The 11,582-nt window shown below is 42.2% G+C and overlaps 1 protein-coding gene across 1 annotated transcript in view; it reads right to left on the bottom strand.

The window, feature by feature from the left end:
* The window catches only part of LOC121020450 (uncharacterized), a 328,749-nt gene extending 318,904 nt beyond the window's left edge, over positions 1–9,845 (bottom strand). The window contains exons 1-2 of the mRNA XM_040460498.1: positions 9,558–9,845; positions 9,160–9,368 (exon numbers count right to left, since the gene is read on the bottom strand). The gene's annotated coding sequence lies outside the window, so the exon portion shown is untranslated. The remainder of the gene's footprint in view (positions 1–9,159; positions 9,369–9,557) is intronic.
* Positions 9,846–11,582: the final 1,737 nt, after the last annotated feature.

Here is an 11,582-nt window from a genome sequence, read left to right as displayed (position 1 = left end):
CTCTCTCTCTCTCTCTCTCTCTCTCTCTCTCTCTCTCTCTCTCTCTCCGTGCTAAGCGCACGGCTATTTAAACCACTGTGAACATGTCAGACCATATGACTGGAATTCTCTTAGGTAGAATCTTTTCATTTCGTGCCGTAGAATCAAGCCACGAAGCGGAAACAATGGCATACCGTCCTGACTTTGCGTAAACCCACGACAATCTGTCCAGAGATGCTATTTGTTGCTTGCAACGTTTGTAAACCTACGGTTTATACAAGTAAGAGAGCAGGACTCATAAACAAAAAAGGAAAAAAGTTAACTTCGTTAGTAACAATTGCCAGATGCGATTATCAGATGCAGACAGCTACCTTTTCACCTAATAACTTTAAAACACTTAATGATTATGCCCGGTGCCCACACTGTTGTGAAAAATCACCACATGGCATTTTAATGACAATAACAAGCCGTAGGATGATCTGATCTGCCTGATTCCATATCCTACCAGTTGAGTAACCTTGGCCAGGTCACTTGACGTCACTGCACCAGTTCCCTCAATGGAAAATGAGAGCAATGATTCCGTCAGTTTCACTGGGCCTTTGTGAGGATGAAATCTTAAAACGCAGGCAAAGAATTTAGGGGCGCCTGGGTGGCTCAGTCGGTTAAGCGTCTGACTTCAGCTCAGGTCATGATCTCACAGTGGGTTAGTTCGAGCCCCAAATCGGCCTCTGTGCTGATAGCTCGAAGCCTGGAGCCTGCTTCGAATTCGGTGCCTCCCTCTCTCCCTGCTCTTCCCCAGCTCATGCTCTCTCTCTCCTTCAAAAATAAATAAAAAGGTTAAAAAAGATTAAAAACATACTGTGGCTGCATCTCGCAGGCATCACCTCACTGAATTCTCCAACACAGCTCAACCTCTGTTAAGACTGCAGCCATGTCAAAATGCGTCTCTGGCTATAAACAAAGAATGGAAGAAAAGTCACGTGATTAAAAGGAGTCAAGGTTAAATCACGAGACAAGGACATCTTTCTCTTTTAAAAAATTACATTATTATATTGTTGACAAAGGGGAATAAAGTTGTATATGCAATTCTTATTGCTAAACAGGGTTTACTATATGACTTTTATTCCCTGACAGACCTTTTAAAGAAAGGAAATAAATAGGTTTAGAGGTAAGAGCATAAGACACAAATAGCATGGGCAGCACCTTAAGCAACCTCCCTGACAATAAAAAACAAACACAAAAACCTCAAAACATTCCACCCGTTAAGACTTGATCTGGTTAAAAATATGCACATTTTCAGGAGCAAATACCCATTGGTGGATATTTCCTATTAGCCATTCACAGTGAGCTGAATCTGCTAGATTTACAGCTAGATTTAATCTGCTAGATTAACAGCAAGCTGAAATCAAAGGTAATCTGTTGATACCATTTTTGATCAAAGAATAAAAAAGGAATTTGTAAGAGATCCCCAGGACTTAAAAGATAGTAAGCTTGTTTTAAAAAATTAAAAGTTGGGGCGCCTGAGTGGCTAAAGTGTCCAACTTCAGCTCAGGTCACGATCTCACGGTTTGTGAGTTCAAGCCCCGTGACAGGCTCTGTGCTGACAGCTCGGAGCCTGGAGCCTGCTTTGGATTTAGTGTCTGCCCCTCCCCTCCACTCGCACTCTCTCTCTCTCTCTCTCTCAAAAAAAAATGAACTTTTTTTTTTTTTTTTTTTAAGTGACAGGGGTGTCAGTTAAGCATCCAGTTCTTGATTTCAGCTCAGGTCATGATCTTACTCAGGACTTCGAGTCCCGCATCGGTCTCTGTGCTGACAGTGCAGAGCCTGCTTGAGATTCTGTGTCTCCTCTCTCTCTGCCCTTCCCCTGTTTGCACTCTCTCTCTCAAAATAAATAAATATACGTTTTTTTTATAAAGTAAGGAATTTTGGACAGCCAGCAGTTTCTGTGAGTGCCATGTTGTTTGAATGCATCATTACATACACGTGTACCTCTTAACCACAAAAAAATAGAAATAAACAAATGCTTCTATTCTTATGTGACCCTGCAATAGTCATCCTCCAATTATTAACACTTCTTCATATCACACGCTTTTCGTGGATTTCCCTAAAAATATTTCCTCAAGAGTGCTGAGGATCTCCTTTATCAGGGAGTATTAAGGGGGATTAGAAAGACAATCAGTAACATGGTCCCTGACCCCAGGGTCAGACATACTTAGGTGTTCCAGAAGTTCTGCAGATGAATCATAGTAAAGTCTAACGTAACACGTTCTAATCTCTTATCCTGCCATATAACCTTGAATACGCAGTATTCCTGTTTTGTGTTATCACCAAACTCAGTCAAGGCTAATTAATCTTTTTCCACTTGTTACGCTTTAAAGCTTCCTGAGTTATCGGTGGCTGATCTTTCTAAACTGGTGTCCACATTTAAAGAAAAGCAAAAGATTTTTACAAGAGCTATGGAGATTTCGGATTATGGGAAATGTCCGTAAGTAATGTTCCCGAAGTAATGAACTCTACCCCTGAGAAATATGAATAGATTCTTATTAACAAATACACACCAGTGGAAATTAACACTGGAGAGGGACACTCACAAACCCGGCCCAAAGGAGGCTGCTTATGTTTAATCGTGAGAGTGAAAGATAAAGGTCGCCTCTCTGAACCGACGTGTATTTTTTTTTTACTTAGGCATTTCCTGTCAGTGCATTTGATTTCCAAAAGTTTCCTCCCCCTCCCCTCTGATATACATAGAGATTTAGCTGTCTGCGGTAATAAATATCATCTCTGTCATCCACGGCTATCAATAGTCATAGAAATTTCTGTTTTCATCTCATGTGGTTGTGATGAGCTTTCATATTTAGCTCCAAGCACACACTTCTCTTTTAAGCTAGATTCAAATGCTGTAAGACAATAATAACCATTAACTATTACTTTAACAGTATCTGAGACATAGCGATTAGCCCTCTAGCTTACTAGCGATCAAAAAGTGCATCATCCAAGACAATGCTTTTCATCTTCCTTCCATATCCCACCACTGTGCTCAGCTCCGCCGAATGTATAGATCGTGTCACCCGAGTGCCACCTGTCCAGTCAGAAAACTGCGATGTTTGGGGTTCACCACCGTCTCGTACGGGGACAGCCATGTACCTCGTGCATGATTTTTTTTTTAATTCTCAGCCCTTTTATATCCATTGGTCCTTTGCTGTTGTCTGTACTTTGTAGCGAACTGGCACTCATCCCAGGAGGAGCGGCTGAATTTCTACCTGCCACTTTCTCTGGGCGTCTCTTCTGGGTCTGCTGACTACCCCCCGGGGGTGGGGGCTGGGTACCTCTGTGCCCGGAGCCCACTGCCAGCTTCGATATCAGCCCGTCCCGCAGAGTTAAGGGGACAGGACCTCACTCCATCTGGTCCCATATCTCTAGCACAGTAACTGCCTCTCGGTAAATGTGAATTTTTCATTGAGTTACTCAATGACTCAATGAAAGGGGAAAAAAAAACCTCGACCTGCGAACTAGATCTCCGGCATCCCCCCAAAATCACGGCGGAAGCGGCTTTCAGGGCCAGCCGGTGTGCGTGATTGCAGTACTGGAAGCATGGGCTTAGTACTTGTGCCCAAAGGAGGCGGTGCGCCCGAAAACTGGATTTGGGGTAGAGGGAAGTCTCGTGCGGGTGACAAGCAGCACGCGTCACGTGGTGCCACTTGCAGAACACGCTCGCTCACCAACGTGGTGTGCGTTCTCTGCGTCTCTTATTCCGTCGAAGCATTTGATCACATCGCCATATCCCCTTGCAAGCTTTTCCCAAGCTGCACTTAGCACCTGGCACCGTCCACAGGCCCCACTTAGTCCTAAATTCTCTTGCTGCCATCATTCAAACAGCTTCTGAAGCCTGATTTCCTCCACGAAGCTTCTGACTAATTGGAAAAGAGGTAGCAATTTCCCCTGAGGAACAGCCCCCCCCCCCCACCACCCCCTACACAGGACTTTCTGCCAAAGGCCTGATTTCCTCTGGACTCTGACTCACTGAAAACTTGTGCTGCACACAGAGCTTTCTGTCTGAAAAGCTAGGTTCAGAGAATACAGAGGACTTTGAACAATCCCTTCCCCCCGCACCCCCACCCCAGCCCCCAGACCGCTAGGGCCTTCAGAGCTGCTTGCTTGAAGTGAAAACGACACGCTAAACATTTCAAACTGCAAATTCTTCCTTTGGTTTAGGTTCACCTAGAGTCAATGGTTCGATAACAGAGACAGTTTTTAAACTTTTTTCAACGTTTATTTGTTTTTGAGAAACAGAGTGAGACAGAGCACGAGCGGGGGAGGGGCAGAGAGAGAGAGAGAGAGAGAGAGAGAGGCACTGAATCCGAAATCCGAAGTAGGCTCCGGGCTCTGAGCTGTCAGCGCAGAGCCCGATTCGGGGCTCAAACCCACAAACCGTGAGATCATGACCTGAGCCGAAGTTGGACGCTTAACTGGCCGAGCCACCCAGGCGCCCCAACAGACAGTTTTTAAAATGAAATACTTTTGGAGCATCTGGGTGACTCAGTCAGTTAAGTGTCTGACTCTTGATTTTGGCTCCGGTCATGATCTCACCTTTCGTGAGTTCGAGCCTGAGGTGGGGCTCTTCTCTGATGGTGCAGAGCCCTCTGAGGATTCTCCTACTCTCTCCCTCTCTCAGCCCCTTCCCTGCTCATGCTGTCTCTCTCTGTCTCTCAAAATAAATAAACTTTAAAAAAAAATGAAGTACTTTTGATGATCTCGCCTGATATTACTTCGATAAAGCACGATTGATAGCTGACACTCTTCTTGGAAGCATGGGCTTCCAACTAGCATGGGCTAGTTGACAAAAGCCTACCTTGTTCGCAGAAGAAAGGATAACATGTCCAGATGAAATCGTATCATCTGGTTTTGCCAAAGAATGTGATAATCGTCTAATGCTGTTAATTCATAAGGAACGAGAAGGTCTAGGACATGAGACGTTAGTCTTACACTAAAATGTGAAGTTCCGTTGTCTCGTGAATGTGCACTTCTGACTCACATTGTACAAGCGAGGAGACTATGACAGCTAATCCAGATCAAAAATGTCCCATTTGATTGCACGGTAGATCCCAAACAGAAAGCCGATAGCTCTCTCCAGCTTTTAGACTTTCAACTTGGGCACAACGTCTCACCTCAAAGAAGTATATTAGGAGTAAATGTGTGAGGAAGAATTTGCATAGGTCGTGTAATGTTTCCTTCGTTTCCTTTGATTTGTGAAGCTGGAATCACTCAGCATCAAAACAGCCATCAAGACGCTAAAGTTGGAGGGCATTTTGTCTGTTCAAAATACAACTGGATCCATAAAAAGACCGACATCGTGGATTTCAATGTCTTTTCAACACCTTTCCCGAGGACACACCTTTTTTTTTTTTTAACAAGATGCCATTATTCTGCACATCTACAAATCCAAGCCACTGACATGCATTGATACTCTGTGTGAACGCTTCTTTGATCCTCTGCAAAATGTTATAGTAACCGAAAAGCAAAAGCAAAAATGAACGGAGGGAAGCCCTGAGGAGCACTGTTTTATAAATCAGGATTTCCATGCAATTTATAGATGAGTCCCACTGAATACCATGTTAGAATATGAATGCGTATCAACAGAAGTACCATAACTCATGATGTTTATGTATAAAACGTGCCGCAGAAATCATTTATCTACCTGTAACATATTGATATCTCCTACCTACTTGGACTCATTGAGGCACAGACTCCTTTCGTTTAAGGTACCCCTTGATCATATGCCATTTTTATTGTTGTCCATTTCAGGCCACCAGATGAGTACAATGAAGTCTATTAGTACACGGAAAACAAGTTCTACAACTTCTAGAAGAACCAAAGCATCAGGCAACGAGCAGTTACTGGCATTTGACATCATTCGATTCTAAAAATTAAGTTCTATCCCTCATTAAATGCTTGGTTAGATTTAGTGGGTTTTCTCTGTGTCTTGTGTCAGCCATGGTAACTTTGAAAATATATATCTGCTTTATTGAGATATATTTCACATACGGTACAAATCGCCCATGTTAAACTGTACTATTCAGGAGATTTTAGAGTATCCACAGACTTGCACACAGCCAGGATGGCATTTCATTTGGCTATTTTTAGAGATTGGTAAAGTCGGTGTCGGGATAAATTGAAATTTTACGGAATTCATTTAAACCATGTTAAGATTTAACTATATGTGGCAACCTTTTTGCTCCTCTTTTCCTGGTTGACGAAAACCATATTATGAAGTGAAGAAGAATTAGCACATCCGGTTATATGAATAATTGCTAACATTTAAAGAGCATAGACTCTTTGGCACGAGCAATGTTAAGTGTTTTGCATGCATTATCTCATTGCATCATCGGGACAACCCTATGAGGTACATACTATTATTATCCCCATTTTAGAGATAAGACAACCAAGACTTAGGGTGGTCACGTTGCTTGTCCAAGGTGAGCTAGAAGGAGGTGGAAACCGAACTCCTCACGTTTGTATTATCTTAACCTACCGAGCCCATACCTCTTTCTCCACATTCTGCTGCCTTTACTGTTGCCAATTAAGAATCTCCACAAAGCACAATGATAAGCTTGCTCATCCAATGCGCCACAGAATTATTTAATACATCAGAAGCAAAGACGTGCATTGTGGTGTTTATAAGTACAAGCCCTGGTATCTGGCTTCAAAAAGTATGGTTTTACCAGTTACTAGCTTTGTGACTTTCAGACAAGTTACCAACTACTAAGTTACTCCGTGTCTTCGTTTCCTCGTTTGTAAAATGGAATATTAGTATTGATATTAGACTAACATAGTTAGAGATCAGCACATCAGAGGTGCTCCATACCTCATTTACCTTTTACCTAGTTGACAAAAGCCTACCTTGTTCGCAGAAGAAAGGATAACATGTCCAGATGAAATCGTATCATCTGGTTTTGCCAAAGAATGTGATAACTTCTGGGAACCAGGACCCAGCTACTCTTTCTGTATTTGAAATATGATGCAAGCTGGGGTGCCTGGGTAGCTCAGTCGGTTAAGCGTCCAACTTGGGCTCAGGTCACGATCACACGGTTCGCAAGTTCGAGCTCTGCACCGGGCTCTTCCCTGTCAGCACAAAACTTGCTTCAGATGCCCTGTCCCTCTCTCTCTCTCTATGCCCCTCCCCCACTTTCTCTCTTTCTCTCTCTCTCTCTCTCTCTCCCTCTCTCTCTCTCTCTCAAAAATATATAAAACCACTAAATTTTTTTAAAAATTAAAAATTAAAAATATACAATGCAAGCTGTAGAAACATTAAAATTATTCTAGCAATGTTCCAAGGGCAGTTGTAATGAGTAATATTTTGAATTCTAAAGCAGTGGCTCCTCTTATCCTTCTGGAGGTTAAGGCTCCGTCAAGGCTCTGATGAAAGCTGTTATGAACTTCTTTCAGAAAAATTCAAATGTGCACATACAGGTAAGTTTTTGCATATAATTGCAGGGGTTGAGAGATCCCAGAGGCTCATGCCCCACAAAAGAGCCCCTGCCTCTGAGGGAAATGATTGAAATCTACCTTCTGTGCCTTTGCCAACCAAGGGGAAGACCTTGAAAAAGCTTTACAGCATCTCCAAATTAAATATTCTTCCTTTCCCCTTAAAATAAAAGGATTTGAGCAACTGATCTCTAAAATTCCTTTTAAGTCTAATTCCGTAATTCTAACTTCTGAATGACATAACAACTTCAGTTAACCAACCAATTTCGGTAATTTATTATTCTTCTCCCTGGGTTTCTTAATTAATATTGATCTCGCTTTACTTAGTGCTGCCAATTCTGGAGGAAATGGAAAATTACCTTAATCTTTACAGGCATCTTCGAGATTTTGAATTTCTAATTTGCTGCCCAATTTCATCCCAGTTTGTATAAGTAAAATTAACATATTTATGTACTCTATCAGTTATTTGGTTATTGATACACAAATCATGATCTGAGCCGTCTACAAGTAGATTATATGGATAGTAATTCAATTCTTCCTGAAAAATCCTCATTACTTTGAGGGTGCTGGTCGTCTAGAACCCCAAACATCAGTTATCAGCCCAGAACTTGACTATTAATATACTTTGTGGATCACTAAGCATTAAATGTAGTTATTCTAATAATAATAATACTCTACATTTTTAGAATCCTGTGTGTCCACAAATTCCCATCATGTACATCAGCTCAATTATCATGACCACTGTTTTCTTTTTCTTTTTCTTTTCTTTTGGAATAAATTTGGATTTTCAGAAAAGTCACCGAGATAGCACAGAGAGTCCCCATAGACCCTTCACCCGGCTCCCTGTAGAGGTTAATATCTTTTGAAGAGTATGGATTAGGCAGTTTATAGAATGACCCTTAATTTGTGTTCAATGTCAAGACTAGGGTTATGGTTTGGTGGGGAAGAACACCAGAGCAAAGTGCCCAACTCATGACATAATCTCACTGGGTATATACTATTGATGTTACTTATCATTGGTAACGTTGGCCTTGATCACTTGGTTAAGCTCATATTTGCCGCTCTTCTGCACAATACGGGTACAAATTTCCCTTTTCCTTATGCTTCACTGGAAGCAAGTCATTAAATACAGTCCATCTCCAAAGGGAGAAAAATTAAGCTCTAACTCCTGGAGAAGGGGTGTATCTTCATTCGGTATTTGGAACTTTCGCAGACAACCACTTTTCAAAGCACATACAAGGGGTACGTGGGTGGCTCAGGTGGTTGAGCGAGCAACTCTTGATATCGGCTCGGGTCACGATCTCACGGTTCATGAGACTGAGCACCACATCAGGCTCTGTGCTGTCAGTGTAGAATGGGCTTCTCTCTCTCTCTCTCTCTCTCTCTCTCTCTCTGTCTCTGCCCTTCTCTCTCTCTAAATAAATAAGTAAAACTTTAAAGTTAATTAACGAATTAATTAATTAAAATATAAATGGCATACAACGGTTTCCCTTTGTTTAGCTGAGGACTGGGCTCACACTGACCAATCACACAGCTAGTAGAGCTAGCTTGCAGAACCAGCTTTTCTAATTCCAAGCCCGTCCATTTTTCCATGACACCATAGCATCTCTATGTAAGCAAAGGTTTGTCCCGTGTTTTAGTGGGAGTCCAGCAATACGCACTTAAGCTCTATTTTGTTTTGTTTTGCAACTTACATACCTCTTAGTTGATATCACTTGAGTGCAGCCAAAAGAGTCAATGTGGTTTCCAAAATCTGCTGCCGTGTGAATGGTGTGATCCGGCAGATCCTGGTTTCCTCTGGATCCACTCTCTTTTCGTTCTAAGTACTAGTCAGTCTGCTGTGTTCGCAAATAGATCTTTTTCCACTCCACGGCTATTCAATTAATCGAAATAGGCACTTCCTCTTCCTATAACGTTAATAAAAGGCAAAGTCAACAATTCTAGACCCTGCCTCAGATAAAATCAAGATTTGTTGTCCTCAGACTCAGTTGGCAACCTACTAAAATAAATATCCATCGAAACGGACTTCCAGAACTCCGCAGAGTGATCTGGATTATCTAAGCAATCCAGACAAACGTATGGATCAAGGTCCTTACCTGCCCGGCGTCAGCAACATTCTACACGTCGCTTTGGTTGCAGACATCAGGCTTCACAGAGCTGTCAGCTGGTAATGATTTTCAGTCCCAGCAAAGGGAAGCCAAATTGTAACAGGTGACACAAAGGGGAAAGATTCTGTATCGGATTACTAATTCCCAAGAGCTACCCCAGGTCACTGGACTTCCCACGTGTGAAGTTCAGGAATTTAGAGACATTTTAAAATTAGCATTTCTTCTGGCGCAATTACTTGTCTTATCAGTCATTCAAGTTTAATAAGCACACCTCGGCTTGCAGTGATTCACTAAGCCCGTGGGAGAGTTAATCCAGAGTGACAGGGTCCCCGCCCACCGGGCACTCACATTCTAACACAAAGACAACAGACCCACACCGAAATGGGAGACATTCCATCCGAACACGAAAGGGAGGGTTTGTTTTATGTCGGTTGTGTTTGGGGGCTCTTAGCTTTTATTGTCTACTTTCGAGGTGTGTGTGTGTGTGTGTGTGTGAAGAATGAGAAGCAAATCACAAACACTAAGGGTTTAAGGAACCAGGGGAAGGAAGCAGAGTTTGCTGGTTATTAATTTAAGGTTCCGATATTACATGTAATACACTCTCTCAGGTGTTGCTGTGCCTCACAGCAGAAATACGGAGATTTGCAAAAATGGAAGCATCAAATACCCAAATTGCTATGGACTGACCCTGTATACAGCTCCTCACAATCCCCATCCTCTGTCTTTTCTGCCCTTCCGTTCCCTGACCCCTTGTCCTGCAAATGTCTTTAGTCTGCCTTCATGTGAAGAGTCACATTCCCTAAAGAGGTGGCAATTCGGGTGTGGTGCTTCTACTGGTAAAGTTTCCTTACGGGAGCTATTAGCATGGAGTCGGTGACTTATCTCTACGGGATATTTTCTCTCCACTTTAATTCTCTAATCTATCAAATGCGGATAATGCTTATAAGTTTGTCCTGACAATTAAAAAAGAAATAAATTTATACCTAAAAGCATTTTGTAAACTGTGCAACCCTATTCACATGTAAGAAAACACTAAGGGATCTTTTATTTAAGAATATATGTAGTTTCCGGGGCGCCTGGGTGGCTCAGTCGGTTGGGCGGCTGACTTCCGCTCAGGTCACGATCTCGAGGTCCATGAGTTCGAGCCCCGCGTCGGGCTCTGTGCTGACGGTTCGGAGCCTGGATCCTGCTTCGGATTCTGTGTCTCGCTCTCTCTCTGGCCCTCCCCCGTTTGCGCTCTGTCTCTGTCTTTCAAAAATAAATAAATGTTTAAAAAAAAAAGTTTAAAAAAAGAATATATATAGTTTCCAATCAAATGGCAATCATCATTTTCAGGAATCACCTCTGTTCAGGAATGATCTCAATTTCGGGCCATTCTCACGAATTAAACTACTGACATATTGTCAGAGATCTTTAAAATTGACTACGCTAAAATAAAAATTAACGATGTATTATTTGTAATAAATAAAATGAAAGGCTTGCTAAGTTGGAAAACACATGGGTTTATGTCCTCATTTTTTAAATTGTGACTAAATATACATAATATAAAATTCGCCACTTTAACCATGTTTTGAGCATACAGTTCCATGGTTTTAAACATAGTCACACTGTGGTGCAACCACCATCACCATCCATCTCCAGCACGTTTTCATCTTCCTCAACCAAAACTCTGCATCCATTAAAAAATAACTCCCCATTCCTTGGGGCTCCTGAGTGGCTCAGTCGATTAAGCGTCAGACTTCAGCTCAGGTCATGATTTCACAGCTCAGGAGTTCAAGCCCCACATCAGGCTCTGTGCTGACGGCTCAGACCCTGGAGCCTGCCTTGGATTCTGTGTCTCCTTCTCTCTCTGCCCCTCCCCTGTTCTCTCTCTCTCTCTCTCAAAAATAAACATTAAAAAAAAATTTAAAGATATTAAAAAATAACTCCCCATTTCTCAAACCCCCAGCCTCTGGAAGCCCCTCTTCCACTTTCTATCTCCATGAATTTGACTCTTCTAGGGATTTTGCATAA

This window comes from Herpailurus yagouaroundi, unplaced genomic scaffold, assembly GCF_014898765.1.
Source record: "Herpailurus yagouaroundi ecotype Mexico unplaced genomic scaffold, PumYag 250, whole genome shotgun sequence".
Lineage (NCBI taxonomy): Eukaryota > Metazoa > Chordata > Mammalia > Carnivora > Felidae > Herpailurus > Herpailurus yagouaroundi.
This window is presented reverse-complemented; position numbering and strand designations above follow the sequence as displayed.